The sequence below is a fragment of the Mauremys mutica genome, chromosome 26, assembly GCF_020497125.1.
Source record: "Mauremys mutica isolate MM-2020 ecotype Southern chromosome 26, ASM2049712v1, whole genome shotgun sequence".
NCBI classification, from domain to species: Eukaryota; Metazoa; Chordata; order Testudines; family Geoemydidae; genus Mauremys; species Mauremys mutica.
The window spans coordinates 3,821,095-3,843,389 of NC_059097.1; positions in this window are offsets into that span (position 1 = coordinate 3,821,095).

A 22,295-nucleotide genomic window follows, 5' to 3' on the forward strand; every position below is an offset into this window, starting at 1 on the left:
TGCACTAGGGGCCAGGTCCTTGGAGAGACAGAACACTGGGGGGGCACAGGCCCTCCCACTCCAGTGCGTCCCAGCCCGGGGCCCTAGCAGCAGCAGAAGGCCCGCTGCGTAGTCAGTGAGGATCCTGGCCGCAACACACCGACATAGGCTCTGGTAGTGCTGCAGCCAGACTGGGGTCAGCTGCCCCCGGGCTACTTCCACACTCCCCCTCGGGCCCAAACTGGGTCTTGCTGTTGGCCTCTGGGGGATCCAGGAGCATGGGTTCTTCGGGGCAGGGGTTGATCAGCAGGCCTGGCAACTCCTCCGGATAGCGGGCGCAGGGCCGGTCTGGCCAGTCTGGGCGGCCGCCTTGGGCCACGGGGGTTTCCCAGTCATGGGTTCCACTAGAGACGTCTGTTCTCTCCGGTGGCTGGGCTCCTAGTGAGCGCTGAGGGCCGGCCTTTATAGTTCTGGGTCGCTGCCTGACCCTCTGAGGGGCGGGCTCAGCGCTCCCTTGCTCTGCCAACTCCGGCCTCCAGATGGGCTCTTCCCCCTCTGGGGCGGCGGGGAGCCACACCGCCTCACTACGTTTCTGTGTGGGTTTTTTTTATCACCTTCCTGCCATGTGCTCTGAACTGCAAACTCAGCTAATGGGAAGTCAAGAGCACAACAACAGTCTTGTGTCATCTTTAACATCCCATAATGGTCCATCTGGTGTTGATGGACTTTTCCTCCCAGGCAGGGTGTAATGGATTCTGTTGCCAATCAGCACTTCACATAGGTAAAGTCTCTCTCCTCTGGTGATTTACAGAGCCACAGAGGCTCACAATACAACTAGTCAGATATCCCAGGCAGCAACTCACGAGCATTCAATGAAGTCTAAACACATTCTTATAATTCGAGCCAACTAGGGGAAAAGCTCTTCTTGACCTGCTGCTCACAAACAGGGAAGAAATAGTAGAGGAAGCAATAGTGGATGGGAACCTGGGAGGCAGTGACCATGAGATGGTCGAGTTCAGGATCCTGACACAAGGAAAAAGGGAAAGCAGTAGAACAGAGACCCTGGACTTCAGAAAAGCAGACTTCGACTCCCTCAGGGAACTGATGGGCAAGGTCCCCTGGGAGAATAACATGACGGGGAAAAGAGTCGAGGAAAGCTGGCTGTATTTCAAAGAAACCTTATTGAGGTTGCAGGAACAAACCATCCCAATGTGTAGGAAGAAAAGTAAATATGGCAGGCGACTAACTTGGCTTAACAGTGAAATCCTTGCTCGTCTTAAACACAAAAGAACAGCTTACAAGAAGTGGAAGATTGGACAAATAACCAGGGAGGAGTATAAAAGTATTGTTCAGGCATGCAGGTGTGAAATCAGGAAGGCCAAATCACACTTGGAGTTGCAGCTAGCCGGAGATGTTAGGAGTAACAAGAAGGGTTTCTTTAGGTATGTTAGCAACAGGAAGAAAGTCAAGGAAAGTGTGGGCCCCTTGCTGAATGAAGGAGGGAACCTAGTGACAGAGGATGTGGAGAAAGCTAGTGTACTCAATGCTTTTTTTGCCTCTGTCTTCACAGACAAGGTCAGCTCCCAGACAGCTGCACTCTGCAGCACGGTATGGGGAGGAGGTGACCAGCTCTCTGTGGAGAAAGAAGTAGTTCGGGGCTATTTAGGAAAGCTGGACGAGCACAAGTCCATGGGGCCGGATGTGCTGCATCCGAGGGTGCTAAAGGAGTTGGCCGATGAGATTGCAGAGCCATTGGCCATTATCTTTGAAAAATCATGGCGATCGGGGGAGGTCCCGGATGACTGGAAAAAAGCTAATATAGTGCCCATCTTTAAAAAAGGGAAGAAGGAAGATCCAGGGAACTACAGGCCAGTCAGTCTCACCTCAGTCCCTGGAAAAATCATGGAACAGGTCCTCAAGGAATCAATCCTGAACCACTTAAAGGAGGGGAAAGTGATCAGGAACAGTCAGCATGGATTCACCAAGGGCAAGTCATGCCTGACTAACCTAATTGCCTTCTATGACGAGATAACCGGCTCTGTGGATGAGGGGAAAGCAGTGGATGTACTATTTCTGGATTTTAGCAAAGCTTTTGATACAGTCTCCCACAGTATTCTTGCCAGCAAGTTAAAGAAGTCTGGGCTGGATGAATGGATGGTAAGGTGGATAGAAAACTGGCTAGAAGGTCGGGCTCAACGGGTAGCGATCAATGGTTCCATGTCTAGTTGGCAGCCGGTATCAAGTGGAGTGCCCCAAGGGTCGGTGCTGGGGCCGGTTTTGTTCAATATCTTCATTAACGATCTGGAGGATGGTGTGGACTGCACCCTTAGCAAGTTTGCAGATGACACTAAACTGGGAGGAGTGGTTGATACGCTGGAGGGTAGGGATAGGATACAGAGGGACCTAGACAAATTAGAGGATTGGGCCAAAAGAAATATGATGAGGTTCAACAAGGACAAGTGCAGAGTCCTGCACTTAGGACGGAAGAATCCCATGCACTGATACAGACTAGGGACCGAATGACTGGGTAGCAGTTTTGCAGAAAAGGACCTAGGGGTTACGGTGGACGAAAAGCTGAATATGAGTCAACAGTGTGCCCTTGTTGCCAAGAAGGCTAATGGCATTTTGGGTTGTATAAGTAGGAGCATTTCCAGCAGATCGAGGGATGTGATCATTCCCCTCTACTCAGCACTGGTGAGGCCTCATTTGGAGTACTGTGTCCAGTTTTGGGCCCCACACTACAAGAAGGATGTGGATAAATTGGAGAGAGTCCAGCGGAGGGCAACAAAAATGATTAGGGGGCTGGAGCACATGACTTAGGAGGAGAAGCTGAGGGAACTGGGATTGTTTAGTCTGCAGAAGAGAAGAATGAGGGGGGATTTGATAGCTGCTTTCAACTACCTGAAAGGGGGTTCCAAAGAGGATGGATCTAGACTGTTCTCAGTGGTAGAAGATGACAGAACAAGGAGTAATGGTCTCAAGTTGCAGAGGGGGAGGTTTAGGTTGGATATTAGGAAAAACTTTTTCACTAGTAGGGTGGTGAAGAACTGGAATGGGTTACCTAGGGAGGTAGTGGAATCTCCTTCCTTAGAGGTTTTTAAGGCCCAGCTTGACAAAGCCCTGGCTGGGATGATTTAGTTGGGTTTGGTCCTGCTTTGAGCAGGGGGTTGGACTAGATGACCTCCTGAGGTCCCTTCCAACCCTGAGATTCTATGATTCTATGAATACCTGTTTTAACAATACTAACACAGGTGAGTCAGACTGATTCCAGCTGTGCGTTTGTCCCTGTTCAGTGAAGACATGGGGGCTTTTGCAAGAGCTAACACCTCATCTGCCAGTGTCACAGGGAGGCTGGACAGGGATGGTGTCTCTAGCCTCTGTTTCCCAGAAGCTGGGAATGGGTGACAGGGGATGGATCAGTTGATGATTCCCTGTTCTGTTCATTCCCTCTGAAGCACCTGGCATTGGCCACTGAGCTAGATGGACCATTGGTCTGAGGCAGTGGGCTCTTCCTATGTTCACAGTCTGTATGAGGCTGTGGGACTCGCTGGGGAGCCACAGAAAGAAACAAGATGTGCTGAGGCAAGAAGGCCCAGTCTCAGAGCCCCCGGGGTCATGTTTGTCAAAAGCTAAAACTAAGCCCAGCCCTTGAAAGGGGCACTGCCAGTAGAGACTGGATAAAGGCTGGAGCATCAAACAACTTTGTAAACCTGAGAGAGCTGCCTTGGGGACAGTGACAGGAAGAATCCCCAGAGTGACTCCTTTGATTCTGCTCTTCTCTGGCCTCTGATTGATAGAATCATAGAACTGGAAGGGACCTTGAGAGGTAGCTAGTCCAGTCCCCTGCTTTCAAGGGAGGACTAAGTATTATCTAGACCATCCCTGACAGGTGTTTGTCCAGCCTGCTCTTAAAAATCCCCAGTGATGGAGATTCCAGAACCCCCCTAGGCAATTTATTCCAGTACTTAACAACTCTGACAGTTAGGAAGGGTTTTTTTTCCTAATTTCCATCCTAAACTGCCCTTGCTGCAATTTAAGCCCATTGCTTCTTATCCTATCCTCAGGGTATGGCTACACTTACGGTTTGCAGCGCTGGTAGTTTGCAGCGCTGGTCATCCAGCTGTGTAGGAGCAGCGCTGGTGTGTGGCCACACTCACAGCTACCAGCGCTGGTGTGTGGCCACATTTGCAGTATTAGCAGCGCTGTTGGGAGTGCTGCATTATGGGCAGCTATCCCAGCATTCAAGTGCAACAACGTGCTTTTCAAAAGAGGGGGGTGGAGGGTGGTGTACTGTGACAGGGAGCGGGGAAGATAGAGTGGATTTTTGGAGCCAACACTGTTGTGTGTTAGCTTCCTGGATTGGAAAAATCACAAAATGTTCATGAGCCCTTAGTCTTAACTCTTGATTGCATACAGCCTGCCTCCAACACGGACTCCCCCCGCTGTTTCACTCACTCCCTGTGGTGTTTGCTGTGATCAGTGTTTGTTTTAGATTAGCAGTTCAACTCCGATGGGTTCTGTTTCATTCACTCTCCCTGCCTCTCATTTGATTGTTTACAGCCAGGTACAGATGATCACAGCAAACAGGAGCTCTGTTCGGAGCTCCGATCGGTTCTGTTTCATTCACTCTCCCTGCCTCTCATTTGATTGTTTACAGCCAGGTACAGATGATCACAGCAAACAGGAGCTCCGATCGGAGCTCGTTCACAACAAAACAAAGAGAGGCTGCATAACAAAACAAAGAGAGTAATTTATAAAAGCATTCTGGGATACACCTTATACCCTGGAGGCCAATCACAGCGCTGGTGTGTGGCCACACTTGATGACCAGCGCTGCAGCACCAGCGCTGGAATCCTTATTCCCCATGCCGAGTGAGGTATACGGCCAGCGCTGCAGCCAGGGAGTTGCAGCGCTGGAAGTGCCCTGCAGGTGTGGCCACTTACTAATTGCAGCGCTGGTAGAGGCTTTCCAGCGCTGCAAATCGCCAGTGTAGCCATACCCTCAGAGGTTAAAAATGAACAATTTTTCTCCCGCATCTTTGTAACAACCTTTTATGTACTTGAAAACTGATCATGTCCCTTCTCAGTCTTCTCTTCTCCAGACTAAACAAACACAGTGTTTTCAATCTTCCCTCCTAGGTCATGTTTTCTAGATCTTTGATAAATTTTTTTTTTGCTCTTCTCTGGACTTTCTCCAATTTGTCCACATCTTTCCTGAAATGTGGCACCCGTAACTGGACACATTACTCCAGTTGTGGCCTAATTAGTTCGAAGTAGAGCAGAAGAATGACTTCTCGTGTCTTGCTTACAGTACTCCTGCTAATATATCCCAGAATGTTTTCTTTTTTTGCAACAGCGTTACACTGTTGACTCATATTTAGCTTGTGATCCACTATGACCCCCAGATCCCTTTCCCCAGCACTCCTTCCTAGGCAGTCATTTCCCATTTTGTATGTGTGCAACTGATTGTTCCTTCCTAAGTGGAGTACTTTGCATTTGTCCTTATTGAATTTCATCCTATTTACTTCAGACCATTTCTCCAGTTTGTCCAGATCATTTTGAATTTTAATCCTATCGTCCAAAGCAGTTGCAGCCCCTCCCATTTTGGTATCATCCGCAAACTTGATAAGTGTAACACAGAGACTCTGCTACTGGGAGGGTTTCAGAGGGTGTCAGAGGGTTACACCCTGGTAGGAGGGGGCTAGACCTGTACTGGAATGAGGTCACTTTGTGCTTCAGAGTGTGGCAGAACCTAGAATGTCCATTAGCAGGGAAAAATCCTGGGGGGAATCGGCTTGTAGAATGGACAAAAGCCCTGTCTGAATTCTCTCACATTGCCCTTCTCGCCCTGACAGGCTACAAAGTAACGTCCACGTTTGTTCCAGATTATCCCATCCTCCCAGGGGGAAGGAAATGGCTGCAATGGAGCTGGCTCAGGTAAGAGATTATCAGGGAGCTGGTGGTGGGCTCTGCTTGGAGGGAGAGGAGCAGTAAAGGCATAGGAAGGTGGTAGCTGCTACAGGTGGTGGGAGGCAGGAAATAACAGGATGTTACCAACCCGCTGAGACTTGTGTAATCTAGGGTGTGATGGGTTGTCACCCTGGGGTGCAGTCTGGGGAGGTTCTGGGAACATTGAAGGGAGTTTCGCAAGGGAGTTCTCCAGGTGAAGGAGGACCTGTTATCTTGTCCATCACAGAGGCATGTAGACTTCCCTTATCATTACCGCTTCAGACTGCCTTGAGCTGTTAGCTGACTGTTACACATTTTGTTTTGCAGCTACTTAGGTTGGTTAAAGTTCATCATGGAGGAGCCTTGGTTCACTTAGGCCTAGAGCAGGGGGGCTTCATTGACACTCTTGGTCTTCCACCCCCCCGAGTTACCTAGAGTTATGCCTAGTGACACCAACATGTGTGTGTGTGAATGTGTGTGTGTATAGGTATTAGGTATAATGTGTGTGTATAAGGATTAAAATATTAGTTCTTGGTCATAAATCAATTATCATAATAAATGTGGCATCTTTGTCTTGCCCCCTGAAAAGATCCCGTGTAGTTTTGTCTGTACAACAAAACAGCACCCACTGCGTGCGGGTATTTGATCCTGCTCAAGTAGTCCCCATTGTATAACACTATCGTTCAGAGGTTCCTATTGCACACAGTTCCTGGGGTAAGCTTTATGTCTTTGTGCATTCCTTCAATAAGCCACTAACATTGTCTGGCCTCCTCCAACAGAGCACCTTTGAAATACAGAGACATGGTTAATATTTCTAGCCTCAGGTACAAATGTTAGATGCAAATGTTAGTTGGATAAACACAGTCAATAGGTCTTAAGTTTTGCAATGATACCTCACATCAGCCATCTTGCATAAAGTATATATTAGCTATGTCATATCCAGATCATAAGCATATTTTCATAAAGACTGTAGAGTATAATGTATGTTTGCTGATCTGCAAATAGTAAAGGAGCATGCACCTTTGGGTGCAAACGCTCATGACAATAGTGCAGAGCCATGCAAGCTCCATGGTTCTGTGTGAGATGGCAGACAGTGAGGAGGGCCAGGCAGGTTTGTGGGTTTAGAAAAAAACGGTGTAAACATTATGTATACGTTTATGTAGGGGACACATATAACGTTAGTGGATAGTTAACAGTGCGTTCTAAGAAGTTGGATCCCATGGCCACAACCACCCCTGACTGAGCTGTTTGGTACCCAGCATACACTGCCAAACCAAAGTGTCCCAAAATGCAGTGGGTGGACAGTGGGTGATCTATTCATGGTGCACCTCACTCTGAATCTGTACAAGTGGTTCTGGTGAGTACCCTGACGGCTGAGGCAAGGAGTCCAGGAGGCATGCGCACCAGTGACATAGTAACCGTAAAAACAACAAGGAGTCCGGTGGCACCTTAAAGACTAACAGATAAGGTGCCACCGGACTCCTTGTTGTTTTTGTGGATACAGACTAACACGGCTACCTCCTAATACGTGGCATAGTAACCGTAGTGACTCTGTGCTGACATAACTTGAGTTAACCCACCCTTAAAGTGTAGATATGGCCTTAGGTATATTAAATGTTTGGGAGAGGTAACAGGAACAGTCTGAGGGTAGACAAAGATTCATTCAGGTGTTTCGGCTCAAGGCATTGAAACTGGCCTTACTGCACCCTACAGGCTCAGGAACAAAGAGGCACAAAAAAGATCTCATTTATTTATTACAATGTCTTGACTCAAGGGTGTATAACTCGTGATTTTAGAATTCTTGTGGTTGTCAAGGTATCTTGGGGTTGTAGATGCGTGTTCATTATATTTTGAAAGGCAAAACTATGAATGGGTTGAACAAAGAATTAGATCAGTCCCTCAGGATAAGTAGACTGGCTATTAGCCAAGATCATCAGGGATGCAGGCCCATGCTCTGCATGTCCCTAAACCGTCCTTTGATTGCCAGATGCTGGGAGTGGGCAGTGGGATGGTTCACTGAGTCATTGCCTGGTCTGATCATTCCCTTAGAAGCACCTGGCATTGACCACTGCCACAAGACAGGATACTAGATTAGGCGGACTATTGGTCTGACCCATGTTGGCAGTTCTAATTTTCTGCAAAAATTACAATAGATTTTTTTTCCAGGGAGAAAGACATTATAGGCGATAGTATCCTGCCTTTATTGAATATTTGAGAATCAAGCTGTACACAACGGCATGTGGAAAAACACTAAGGGCTAGACTGAGGCAAAATAACAGTTGCAAAAATGCAATCCCCAGTGGTGGATTGACTCAAAACAAAGTTTTGACACTAGGCCAGAAATTCTGTCAGCTCTAAAATGAGAAGAAAAAATTAAATTTAAAAATTCAGGGAATTCAGGTTATCCCAGCAGCAGATAAAACAACTTAGGAAACTGCTTGGAGACTCTGTGCGTTCAGATACAGTGAGAAGGGATTCTTTGTTTCTGAGGGGATCTGTGTAACATGTTTTACTGAATTAAGTCTCAGGGATTATCTACACTGGCAAGCTAAAGCGCTCGAACTCGCTGGCTCAGGGGTGTGAAAAATCACACACACACACACCCCCTGAGCACAGCAAGTTTGAGTGCTTTAAAGCGCTAGCGTGGACAGGCTCGGCTCCCAGTGCTCAGAGCGCATCCCCTCGTGGAGGTGGATTACCAGGCGCACCGGCACCCACCGCAGCGCTCTGAACTTTGCAGTGCAGACTGAGCCTCCGTAGGTTGGATCAGACAGAGGGGAGCTGCACTGGCTAGGCAGGAGGATGCCTGTGTCTGTAAGAACCAGCCCTGGGAAGCCCCTGCCGAGCGGTGCTGTCTGTGAGAGGGGAAATTAAAATAAAAAAAGCTGCTTTGCCCCCCACCGTTTTTGCAAACACTGGTCTCAGTCCCACTGGGGTCACTGCTGCCCCCTGTGCCCCGCCTGCACTGGGTTTTGCCCTTAGTCACCCTCTGCCAGAGCCTCGCTCCTGGGCTTCACTCCTGCTCTTCCCCCCAGCCCTGATTTTGTCCTTTAGCCCCTCTCCTGCCCCTGCCTCCAGCTGCCTGACCCCCCAGCCCGGGCAATTCCTGCCCCCTGCTCAGCCCCCACCCCCTGTCACTCCCCCCGCCCCGCTCCCGCCCCTGGAACGTGCAGAATGTTGAGGCTGATATGGGCAGGGGGAAGGGCAGCGGCTTCAGCGGCTGTCACTGAGCATGCGCAGTACCCGGGAGCAGCACATGGCTGCGGGAGGCGCGTTAATACGCTGCCCGGGGGCTCCTGAGTCTGATGGTTCAGCAGCCCCCGCCCCGCCCCCGCTTTTCCCCTGGGGAGCCCCGCCCCCTCCTGCCCCCTCCGGGCTGAGATGGGTCCCCGTGTGTCCCACCCCCCTGCGTGGGGCCCGGGGGCGGGGCCAGGCCCAGGCCTGGGGAGGAGCCGCCCCTTCCCGCCCCCGCCCCTTTGTGCGGCAGCGGGACCATGGCCGGGGCCGGGAGCGCGGCGCGGGGGCTGTTGCAGCCCGCAGGGCAGCGCGGTGGGGCCGGGGGCAGCACGGGGACACATGGGGGGCGGACACGCTCCTGCCGGGAGGGGGCCGGGCCCGGCTGTCTGGTTCGCCCCCTGCCCGGGGGGGTCCCCGAGTTCCACGCGGCCAGAGTGGGGCTGCGGGGGCAAGTGGCCCGGGCGGGCCCGGGGCGACGGAGCCCGGGAGCGGCTGGGCCCGGAACGTGGCTCGGCTGCAGAGCCCGGGGCGGGGAGGGAATCTGGGTTGTTCAGAGCCGGGCCGGGGGGGGGGGGGGGGCGCTGGGAGTGCGTTGGGGGGGGTCAGAGCCGGCGGGGGGGGGGCGGCTGGGGATGGGGGCTGTGGGGTGCTGGGAGTTTGGGGTGTGCTGGGGGGGATCAGGGCTGGGTTGGGAGCGGCCGGGGATGGGGGCTGTGGGGGAGCTGGGAGTTTGGGGTGCACTGGGGGGGTCAGGGCTGGGGGGGGAGCGGCTGGGGATGGGAGCTGTGGGGGAGCTGGGAGTTTGGGGTGCGCTGTGGGGGGTCAGGGCTGGGTGGGAGCGGAGGGGGCTGGAGGCTGTGGGGCTGCTGGGAGTTTGGGGTGCACTGGGGGGTCAGGGCTGGGGGGGAGCGGCTGGGGGCTGGGGGGGAGCTGGGAGTTTGGGGTGCGCTGGGGGGTCGGGGCTGGGGGATGTTTGGGGGGCTCCATGTTCAGATCTGGCCCTGCGGGAGCTTTGGGGGCTGGCGCTGGGGAAAGTGGGGGACTGTCTGAAGTTGGCTGCTTGGGATGTGGGTGAGGCCCCGGGGAGCTGGGGGTTGGGCTGCACCCCTGTCCCTGCAGCCTGGGGCCCGGCGTTTCCTCTGGAAAAGCTGCTCCCTGTTTCACCAGCTCCTCTCAGTCTGAGTCCCAGGGACCCTGCACAGGCCTCTGCAGGGCAGGACGGGCCCTGAAATCTGGCAGCTGGGAGGTTTGCAGCAGTTTCTAACCCTCCCTCCCCTGCTTCTTCCAGGAGGCACCGCAAAAGCATCTGGCCCCTCTAGGAAAAGAGAGAGAAGCAGCCAAAGCCGAGGAGGAGCGGCAGAGCGAGGAGCTGCTGGTAGGTGCCCAGAGCCCCCCGCCACTTAGGTTTGCCTGGCATAAGAATGACCTGGTGAGTGCAGGGCCCACCCTGCCAGCCTCAGCCAGGGACCCATCCCCGCTGGAGCCCAGGGAGCCTGGAGTGTCAGACACGGGGGTAACATGATGCCCTTAGGATGCAGGAGGCTGCTGGGCAGGAGAGGGTCAGTCTGTGTTAGCCCGGAGCCCCTGCCCACGGGCTGTCTGGATGTCACAGTGACCAGGGATCCTTTCTAGCTCCTGGGGGGATGGGGAGGAAGGAGATGAAATGTGGGCTGCAGAGATGGAGGATTTGGCTCAGTGCACGTTGATGAGGTTTTGGGGAGAAATGTCCCTCCTGTAGGTGATGTACAGCTCACCCCTGTCCTGATCCCTCTTCCCTTCCCGGGATAAATGAACTTCCCATCCCCCACCGCAAGAGATCTTGTGTCCTGGTAAATAACTCTGCCACCCGCCCCCAGGTGCATTTATGATTTTCCCCTGTTATGGAGCAGATGAATTTCAATGTTGATAAATGCAAAATAGGGCACATTGGAAAAGATAATATCAAATGCACATAAAATGATGAGGTCTAAATTAGCTGTTACCGCTCAAGAAAGAGATTTTGAAGTCACTGTGGATAGTTCTCTGGAAACATCCACTGAATCTGCAGCAGCAGTCAAAAAAGCAAACAGAATATTGGGAATCATTAGGAAAGGGATAGACAATAAAACAGAAAATATCCTATTGCCTCTATATAAATCCATGGTATGTCCACATCTTGAATACTGTGTGCAGATCTGGTCGCCCCATCTCAAAAAAGATATATTGGAATTGGAAAAGGTTCAGAGAAGGTCAGCAAAAATGATGAAGGATATGGAACAGCTTCCGCATGAGGCGAGATTAATAAGACTGAAGCTAGGCTACACTCCGCAGCTTTTAGCCACACGACTGTGCCGCTACAGCCGTTCTGCTGACAGGCGTGCAGTGTAGCTGCTCTTTGTTGGCAGGAGAGAAGTGCCAGTGTAGGCAAAGCCTGAGACTGTTCACCTTGGAGACGAGACGACTGGGGGGGATATGGTAGAGGTCTATAAAATCATGACTTGTGTGGCGAAAGTAAATAAGGAAGTGCTATTTCCTCCTCATAACACAAGAACTAGGGGTCATCCAGTGAAATGAATAGGCAGCAGGTTTAAAACAAACAAAAGGAAGTATTTCTTCACCCAACACACAGTCAACCTGTGGAACCCCTTGCCAGGGGATGCTGTGAAGGCCAAGACACTAACAGGGTTCTAAAAAGAACTAGAGAAGTGCATGGAGGACAGGTCCCTTAGGGGCTATTAGCCAGGATGAGCGGGATGGTGTCTCTAGCCTCTGTTTGCCAGAAGCTGGGAATGGGCGACGGGATGGGTCACTTGATGATTCTCTGTTCTGTTCATTCCCTCTGGGGCACCTGGCATGGGCCACTGTCAGAAGACAGGATACCGGGCTAGATGGGCCTTTGGTCTGATCCAGTCTGGCCGTTCTTATGTTCTATGTTCCCCTGTTACTGAGCCGCCCTCTCCCTGTTGCAGAAACAGACGGCAGCCGAGAGGCAGAAGATCGTCTGGGAGTGGCAGGAGCTGCGAGGGTTTCTGGAGGAGCAGGAGCAGCGGCTGCTGGCCCGGCTGGAGGAGCTAGAGAGAGCCATTGTCCAGCGAAGGGATGAGGGCGTCTGCAGCCTGTCCTGGCAGATTTCCCTGCTCAGTGACAGGGGAGGAGACGAGGGGCAGCAGCCGCTGAGCCAACCCCTGCAGGTCAGGCTGTCGTTGCAATGATCATACGCAGCGTTTCTCTAGGCGCTTCTGAGCCCTAGACCCCAAAGCTCTTTACAGAGTGGGATCAGGGGCATTATCCCTATGGGACAAATGGGGAAAGTGAGGCAGAGGGAGGGGCACAGCCCTGCCCAAGGTCACCCAGTGAGTCTGGCAGCAGCGCCAGGAATGGGCCCTGGGAGTCCTGGATGCTGCAGCCCCAAGACCTTCTCTCCTGGAAATGTCTCTCTGCATTTGCACTTGGAGGGTGAAATCCCCTCCCCCACCATGCTGAGGTCCCGAGCCAGGCCTAAGGCCCCTGTCACTGCAGGTTAATGGGTTTAGTGTGACCAGGGGCCTTCTGGGTGTCTCACCCCTGGGGGGAATTTGATTCTCAATGCAGAGAAATATCTTCTGCCTGTAAAGTGCCCGGGGAGAAGATTTCCACAGTGGGACCTGCCCGCAGGGATTGCTGGGTCTGGTAGGGGGGCAGCAGCTCTGGGAATGTAAACCTGAAATTCCCCTACTGCCCGAGGCCTCAATGGTGACCCCTGCAGAGCAGGAGGCCTCCCCACCCAGGGACACTCCCCCTGACGGCCTCCTCTTTCTCTCCTTTGTAGGGTGCTGGGAGCACTGGGGGCAGGTAAGTCCTGGGCTCCATTTCGCTCCCCCTCATGGGCCGTTAGGTTTGATAACTGCACTGAATAGGAAGCTGCCCCCTGCCCTGGGAGTGTGTGATTCTGTCTCCACTAGTGGCTGACTCGGGTAGGAGACGAGCCGGTTACTGTCTGGTCGCTCATGAGGTCACAGCAGGGCTGCTAGACCCAGGGCCAATGGGACAGACCAAGCCTGTCTCCTGCACTGACGTGGCCGCGTCACGTACTCAGAGGGCGCAGAATCTCAGCTTTCGCATTTGTTAAAGTGAGTTGCCGGCCCTCAGCACCTCCCCAGTGTAAACGGAGACAGTGTTGCCTTGCTGGGGCTGCCAGCAGCCTGAAGCCGTAGCTCTGAGAGCGTGAACTCTCCTGTCCACTGTTAATGTCATCGAGGTGTAACACTTTGATGTCAACATTCAACGTTCCCTGGCTGATCACTTGAGCAGGTGGAACAGGCGGGAGTGAAACCTTTGCAGGGTGGGAATAGGGGGTTGCTGTAGGGAGGGAAGAACAGAGAAGACACAAGGACAAGGAAGCGAGAGAGAAATGGAGAAAGGAGGGTGGGAAAGGCAGGGAAACACAGGGAAGAGCCAGCAGGGGCCCTACAGGGTGTCCGGGAAGGGGCTGTTTTCCTCCTGAGTGACACTGAACGTGACAGGCAAAGAACTAAGAACTAAAATTTTATTTCCCATACGAAGGGCAGATTCCCCCCTTGTTCTTCGTACGTGGGTGTCCCATGGAGAGCAGTGGGTGTTCTGCTGTGAATGGAGCAGGGCACAGAGTCCTAACCCGATGCCCTGGCCACTGGCCGGAACGGACAGGGCAGTGTGGCCCTCTCTGCCAAATGAGCTGGACGCCCCAGGGTTACTGCTTCAGCTGAAGGGTTGGGGGGTTTTGGCATTAAAGGGCCCACGTTCATTCCCTGCTGGAGCCCTGGGCTCTGTCTGTGGCCACTGTCAGCATGTAGGACCTGCCCATTCTTTGGTCTGTGTCTCCTCCCTTTCCACATAATCCCCGTGCTGGTGCCCCTTGTTCCTGCAGTAACCCAGCGTAGGGGGTGGCTCTGCCCCCCACAGAACCAGAGCGTCCCTGAGAAAGCCCTGAACAATGTCTCCGTTCCTTGCTCTAGTGTCTCCCCACTTCCCGTCTCTCTGGGGAGCACAGGGCTGGGGTGACTCACCCTGACATTGACTATCTCAGGCTACAAAGCGCAGATCCAGGTTTCGTGAAGTTTGGGGGTTGCTGGGCTCAGGGTCTGGGGCTCAGGCCTATTTCTCACCCCTCCTTTCCCCAGCAGGGAGGATGGGACGTTTGGGAAGCCAGAGCCGTCGTTTGCGGAGCTGGAGAAGAGACTCAGCGATTTCTCTCTGCAAAGTGCCCTGCTGCAGGAGGTGCTGCTGGGATTCAAAGGTGAGTTGGAGTCTGGGGGTGGCGTCTCCTCTGGTTAGAGCGACCCTGACCCTGGGGAGGAGTCGAGGACTCTAGTGATGTCACTGATCCTGGGCTCCATCTCACAGCCCAGCTCAGCGAGTCGCCCTTCCCCATGGAGCAGCCCTGTGGGGCTGGCTCTGCCTGCAGCGGCTGCGTTATCGGCCTCCGATCTCTGTCACCATCTCGTAGTTAACAGCAGTTCCATTAATAAGCAATGGGGGTTTCTCCATGAATGTGAGGGCCTGAATTCTCACCTCTCCCATCTTCTCCTTCCCCTAGAGACGCTGCGACGGGAGCTGGGGAGCGACACAGGTACGTGTCTGTCTCTGACTGGCCAAGGGGAGATTTCAGACCAATAACCATGTTAATGACAGGGGATTGCAGCCTCCAGCAGCTGGAAGCTGTGTAACAATGGGAAGCGATGTTACTTTGTTCTTGCATCACTATATTTTCAACTGACTTGTGTCTTAAATACTTTAGCTCAGGGATCAGCAACCTTTGGCACGCGGCTCACCAGGGTAAGCACGTTTACCTGCGATGTTGGCAGGTTTGCCCGATCGCGGCTTCCACTAGCCACAGTTTGTCACTCCAGGCCAATGGCGGCGGTGGGAAGTGGCAGCAGCACATCCTTCAGCTTGCGCCGCTTCCTGCATCCCCCATTGGCCTGCGACGGCAGATCGCGGCCAGTGGGAGCTGCAATCGGCCGACCCGCAGACGTGGCAGGTAAAGAAACTGGCCCGGCCCACCAGGATATGTGGATTGGAGTTTCCCCAAGGTCCTTTAAGTGTTTCTTGATTGGGCATTTGATTTGCAAATTCCTTTCTGAAGAAGCTGACCTAATGCTTTACTAAGGCTACTTCAGAATCAAAACACATTGATGTACAAGAACGTAGCCAATATTCCTAACTTTGACTGCAAAAATGATACACCCACACAGGTAGTATCATCATCAGCAAATTATAATCTTTTCATAGGCACCTTACATGACAACTGTTGTGCAACATTTGCTGCAAATATATAAGTGGTTGCACCAATGAACTACACAGTCACAGGTTATATTAACAACATCACAGCCAGGGCTGGTGTTAGGGGGTAGCAAACAGGGCAACTTCCGGGGGCCCCAGACCCCCACAAAGCTACATGGCTTCTGCTTCGGCTCCGGGTGGTGGGGCTCAGGGGCCCAGACTTCAGCCCCATGCGCTGGGACTTCAGCTTTCTGCCCTGGGCCTCAGCGAGTCTAATGCCGGCCTTGCTTGGCAGCCCCCTGAAAGCTGCTCACGGCCCCCCAGGGGCCCCCAGACTCATGGTTGAGAACCACTGCCTTACCCCACGAATCACAGCAATGTTCAGGTTACTGCCAGGCCCAAAGGACCAGTCACTTCCTTTAGGTCAAATGACTCTTAGATCTCCCAACAAAGACAACACTTGTAGCCAGTCCTGTCACAACCTGTATTAAGATTTATTTAAAAGGAAAGGAGAGTTGTTTACAAAGTTAAAGCAGTGTGACAAAGCTCTGTCCTTGTCTCCATGGGCCCTGCATTTCCTGGTGGATTTTGCTAGCCTCAGAGGCTCACTGTGACCCTCCACGTAGCCCTTCTCTCTAGGGACAAGGGTCACAGCCCACTGAGCCATTTTCATCGTAAGCCAGCGAGGGAGGGGAGGCAAAGCTCCCCTCCCTTGCACAGTCTCTGTTGTCTCCCAGTCTCAGTGATTAATCAGGGCAGCAAAGGGGGAGCCCAGGACCCCCCTCTATTCTAGGCTCCAGCCCAGGGACCCTAATAGTATCAGCTGTGGTATCTGACCTTTTAGAAACAGGACACATACAATTCCCTGTTCTACTTCCCCACAGCACCCCCACTTCCTCAGGCTCCACTTCACCCTTACCTCAGGGCTTCCTTCCTTGTCCCTGATCTGGTGTGTACTGCTCAGTCGCTCCCACAGCTCCTGTTCTACACACCCACCTGCCTAACTGGGAGCTCTTGAATTAGTTTCAGCCAGCCCCTGATTGGCTTCAGGTGTCCCAATCAACCTAGCTGTCTCCACTGCTTTCTGGAAGGATGTTAATTGGCCTCAGGTGTCTTGATTAACCTGGAGCAACTGTCCTTTGGTTACCATGGTAACAGGGATTTGTTTAGCCTGGGGCTAACATACCTGTTTCTCACTACTTTCCTATAGCCATCTGGCCTTGCCCTGTCACAGCAGCTAATCATCCAAATGCAGACAAATTACAGTCTTAAATTTCAAAGGTAATAGAAGCTTCTATAATAAGCAAGCTCTGCATATTCTTTAGGACTAACCCCGGCTAGGCAGCTGAGGATCTCGTGCTTATGCCTAGGAACGTTGCCCCCCGAGTCCAATCAGCATACAGATTATCAGTTCCTTCTGTGTGGGGTTTTTCATCCCCTTCCTGCCATGTGCTCTGAGCTGCAAAGTCAGCTAATGGGAAGTCAAGAGCACAACAACAGCCTTGTGTCTTCTTTAACATCCCATAATAGTCTCTCTGGTGTGGATGGACCTTTCCTGCCAGGCAGGGTGTAATGCATTCGGTTGCCAGTCAGCACTTCGACTAGGTAAAGTCTCTCTCCTGTCTGGTGATTTACAGAGCCACAGAGGCTCACAATGCAACTAGTCAGATATTAACCCAGGCAGCAACTCACAAGCATTCAATAAAGTGTAAGCGCATTCTTATAATCCTAATACCTAATACTAACACAAGTGAGTCAGACTGATTCCAGCGATGGTTTTTCCCTGTTCAGTGAAGACACGGGGGCTTTTGCAAAAGCTAACACCTCATCTGCCAGTGTCACAGGCAGGCTGGGCAGGGATGGTGTCTCTAGCCTCTGTTTGCCAGAAGCTGGGAATGGGTGATGGGGTGGATCACTTGATGATTCCCTGTTTTGCTCATTCCCTCTGAAGCACTTGGCATTGGCCACTGAGCTAGATGGACCATTGGTCTGATGCAGTGGGCAGCTCTTATGTTCTTATGTTCACAGTCTGTGTGAGGAGTATCTACTCATTGGGACTCACTGGGGAGCCATAGAAAGAAACAAGATGTGCTGAGGCAAGAAGGCCCAGTCTCAGAGCCCCCGGGGTCACGCTTCCCAAAGGCTAAAACTAGGCCCAGCCCATGAAGGGGGCACTCCCAGGAGAGACTGGATAAAGGCTGGAGCATCAAACAGCTTTGTAAACCTGAGAGAGCTGCCTTGGGGACAGTGACAGGGAGAATCCCCAGAGTGACTCCTTTGATTCTGCTCTTCTCTGGCCTTTGGTTCTTAGAATCATAGAACTGGAAGGGACCTCGAGAGGTAGCTAGGCCAGTCCCCTGCACTCAAGGCAGGACTCAGTATTATCTAGACAATCTCTGACAGGTGTTTGTCTAACCCGCTCTTTAAAATCCCCAGTGATGGAGATTCCACAACCTCCCTAGACAATTTATTTCAGTGCTTAACCACTCTGACAGTTAGGGAGTTTTTTTTTCCTAATCTCCATCCTAAACCGCCTTTGCTGCAATTTAAGCCCATTGCTTCTTGTCCTATCCTCAGAGGTTAAGAAGAACAATTTTTCTCCGGCATCTTTGTAACAACCTTTTATGTACTTGAAAACTGTGATCATGTCCCCTCTGAGTCTTCCCCAGTTTTTTTCAATCTTCCCTCATAGGTCATGTTTTCTAGATCTTTAATCATTTTTGTTGCCCTTCTCTGGACTTTCTCTAATTTGTCCACATCTTTCCTGAAATGTGGCACCCAGAACTGGACACACTACTCCAGTTGAGGCCTAATCAGTGTGGAGTAGAGCAGAAGAATTACTTCTCGTGTCTTGTTTAAAATACTCCTGCTAATACATCCCAAAATGATACTTGCTTTTTTTGCAACACTGTTGACTCATATTTAACTTGTGATCCACTATGACCCCCAGATCCCTTTCCACAGCGCTCCTTCCTAGGCAGTTATTTCCCATTTTGTATGTGTGCAACTGATTGTTCCTTCCTAAATGAAGCACTTTGGATTTCTCTTTATTGAATTTCATCCTGTTTACTTCAGACCATTTCTCCAGATGATTTTGAATTTCACTTCTATCCTCCAAAGTACTTGCAACCCCTCCCAGTTTGGTATCACCCGCAAACTTGATAAGTGTAACAGAGAGACTCTACTGCTGGGAGGGTTTCACCATGTGTCAGAGGGTTACACCCTGGTGGGAGGGGGCTAGGCCTGTACTGGGATAAGGTCACTCTGTGCTTCACAGTGTGGCAGAACCTAGAGTGTCCATTAACAGGGAACAATGCTGGGGGGAATCAGCATATGGAATGGACAAAAGCCCCCTCTGCATTCTCTCACGTTGGCCTTCTCGTCCTGGCAGGCTACAGAATAACGTCCACGTTTTGCTCCAGATCATTTCATCCTCCCAGGGGGAAGGAAATGGCTGCAGTGGAGCTGGCTCAGGTAAGGGATTCTCAGGGAGCTGGTGGTGGGTTCTGCTTGGAGGGAGAGGAGCAGTACGTGCATAGGAGGGCAGGAGCTGCTGGAGGTGGTGGGAGGCAGGAAATATCTCGGAGAAAGGGAGGGGACAGGATGTGACAAACCTGTTGAGACTTGTGTACTCTAGGGTGTGATGGGTTGTTACCCTGGGGTGCAGTCTGGGGGGCTTCTGGGAACCGCTGTGCCTCTAACCCTCAAGCTGGGCTGGCCCTTCTCACACGGCTTTGCTGGAGATTTAGCCTTGTTATCACCCAGTAGGACAGCAGGTGGCACAATGCACCCAACTAAGCTACCTGAGTGCTTTACCTAAGGCACTCAAGAACAGATAGAAGAGAACAGCCAATTTCCCAGCGATATGTGTTAGCAAACAGATCAAAGCAGATTACTTAGCAAGTAACCAAAAACTCAAACCAAGCTTAACATATTGGATGGATAGAATTTGAATGAGCAGTTTCTCACCGTGACTGATGATAGAAGCAGTCCACCAAGTTTCCATACACAAGCTAGAAATCCCTTTGCCCTGGGACCAGCACATCCCCCAGTTCAGTCTTTGTTCCTCAGGTGCTTCCAGGAGTTTTCTTGTGTGGGGAATGAGGCCAAGAGATGATGACACCCCCCCACCTTATGTAGCTTTTCCATATGGCAGGAACCATTTGTTCCAAACTCAGTTCCCAGTCCAGTTTGTGGAAAAATACAGGTACCAAAATGAAGTTAATTGTCATGTGGTCTAGTCACATGCCCTAGAGTGCCCTGCTGAGTCATAGTAGCCATGACTCATAGGCTGGCTGAAACATTCACAGGAAGGCTAAGCGATTCCACAGTCCATTGTCTTTGTTGATGAGCCATCAGCACTGTCTGGCTGTTGCAGCGCAGGCGTGCGTGGACAAAGCTCAACAATCAATTTGATTTGAAGCAGAGTCAATTTATTTCTCTCCAGCATACATCTTTATACTCTTGAAGCAGGCAAGCAAGCAATTGCTAATTGGTTAACAAAATACACACAAGCACTGCTATAACTTCATAGGGTAACATCATCCTAGACAGCCTTCTAATTTATTATCCTATTATTGCCTGCTAGAGAGAAGTTAGCCAAGGCCAACTTCTCATAACAAAACTCACAGCCTAATTAACCCAACCTAAAAACCTAAACATCTCAAACTTCCCACACTCTCATGCACAACAATCCCACACCTCCCCACTTTTCTCATAATAAAAAAGGGAAGGCACAGCAAAACATTCCCAGCTCATAGCATCACATTACTACAATCTATTACACAGCAAAACTAAAAGCAAATTTAAACACCAGCTGCCTAACTAAACCGTAACAATATCTTCCGCAGTGCCCTGCTCTCACCTATCACATCCCCCCTCCAGGTGATGCAAGTGGCCCAAGGGGCCAGGAGGGTTCTGCCAATGTGCAAACAGCCACAAAGCAGATTTCCAATAAGGGCTTCCACTGCAGCAACATGGGGCAAGCAAAAGGCCGTAGTATTTATGGCACTCTGCGCCAAAATCAGCCAAGGCCGGACCCACTTCGCCGGAATCCACCTTGCTTACTAAATTCCCATTTCCCATGCAACTTATCTGATCCCAGTTAGGCCACCTGGCATTTGCCTCGCTCTGGCAATTCCCTACTTTCTCATAACAACTTTATCTTATCCCTCTGTTCTTGTGACCACGCTGCTATAATTTTCCACCAAGGCAGCATAGGGAAGATGCAACCGGACATCTCCCCCCTATTCTTAAACACAAAAAAATTAAAAACATCCAAAAAACTACTCCAAACTTTATAGCAAAAGGCATGCAAAACAAAACAAAAAAAAAATATATCTTATGCTATAGGGCTCACCTATAACCATGCAATTCTCAACATATAACACCAACAACAGCAAACAAAACAAACATAAAACAACAAGGGCAAAACAAATAAATGGTGTAAATTCTACAGGGTTCCCCCATACTCTATTGCTCACCAAATTGTGACAAATTTCTATTACCAATTCATCCCTCATATGTCAGGCGATCAAACTGACATTGAGGGAGGGGGGGTCCTAGAAAAAACACAACATAAACCACATAAAAATCTTAACAACACAACAATCATTCTGGCCAGAAACAAACATCACAAACAAAACATAAAACACATAACATAAATTTAACTCTATAAATAAATGCATGGTACATTAAATGCTATGCAGCTAGCATCAATTTTCTTAATATCTAAAAAACAAAAACAAATCTACCCCTACTGGGCAATCAATCATTACATAAAATATACAAATACCCTATATAGCTTGCAGGCAAAACAAAAAAATTACTTCATCAATTAAAGCATTTACAATAATACAATTGCATCCTGATTTACTTCTAAATTCAAAGCTATTCACAGCTTAAGGGTTCTTACTATTAACTTCTACTTTTTAACACTAAAAAAAACCATCACCACTTATATGCCCTTAGCCTAATACAATTACAATTACATAGCACAATATACAATCTTCAACTAATGCAACAAAATATTCATGGCCAAACAATTGCAAACTAATTTCTTTGCCTAAATTTATTTACAAACATTTCAAAAATACCAAAAACTTTACTCTTTAGCATCTTTACAAAATTCAACTGCTATTCCCTCCAGCAACCACAGAGTTAACTTTTTACTCTGCCTAACATTACTCGCTTGTAGTTAAATACCTTTTCTCAACTTAAATCACCATTCCAAGTATCCCCCTGAATATTTGAAATTCCCAAGCTTTTGTCTGTAGCCTGGCCGCCTGGGCCCGATCCTTTTTTCCTTTCCAAGTTCTCTGCCTATTGCCTGCCTGCCTGGGCCCGATCCTTTTTTCCTTTTGCTAAACCGTTCCTTTCATAAACACTAACTTATCCCACTATCAATTTAGCTAGGAGGGTGTACTTCTTAACTAGCCCCCATACTCTATTGCAAGCAATTATCTATACTTTCCCACCATGGGGGCTACATTCTCATGCATATAACTTTAATTACAACATCTGCATTCAGCCTATCTATTTTAAATATAGGCTACATCTAATATCAAGCAGTCTACAACAGCCAATAATCAGCACATAACACAAAATCTGCAAAAATCTAATAAGGCTAACAAAAGCACTTTACATAAAGGTGCTTTGGATCACATAAATTCAAAGCCATTCTCCCAAATTACCTAAATTTATGCCAAAACAACCCACAACTCCCCCCTTGAGAATACTCAACAAACCCTTTGGCTGAGTTTTCTCAAACTTTAAAAACAACAAACAATTAAACTCTAAAAAACTGGGATTAGTAATGGGGGGGGTAATATCATTACAATCCAATTAGGAAGGGCAATATATGCTAAAAATTTTATCCAAAACACAGGGCACAGCCTGTAAAATAAATCCCAA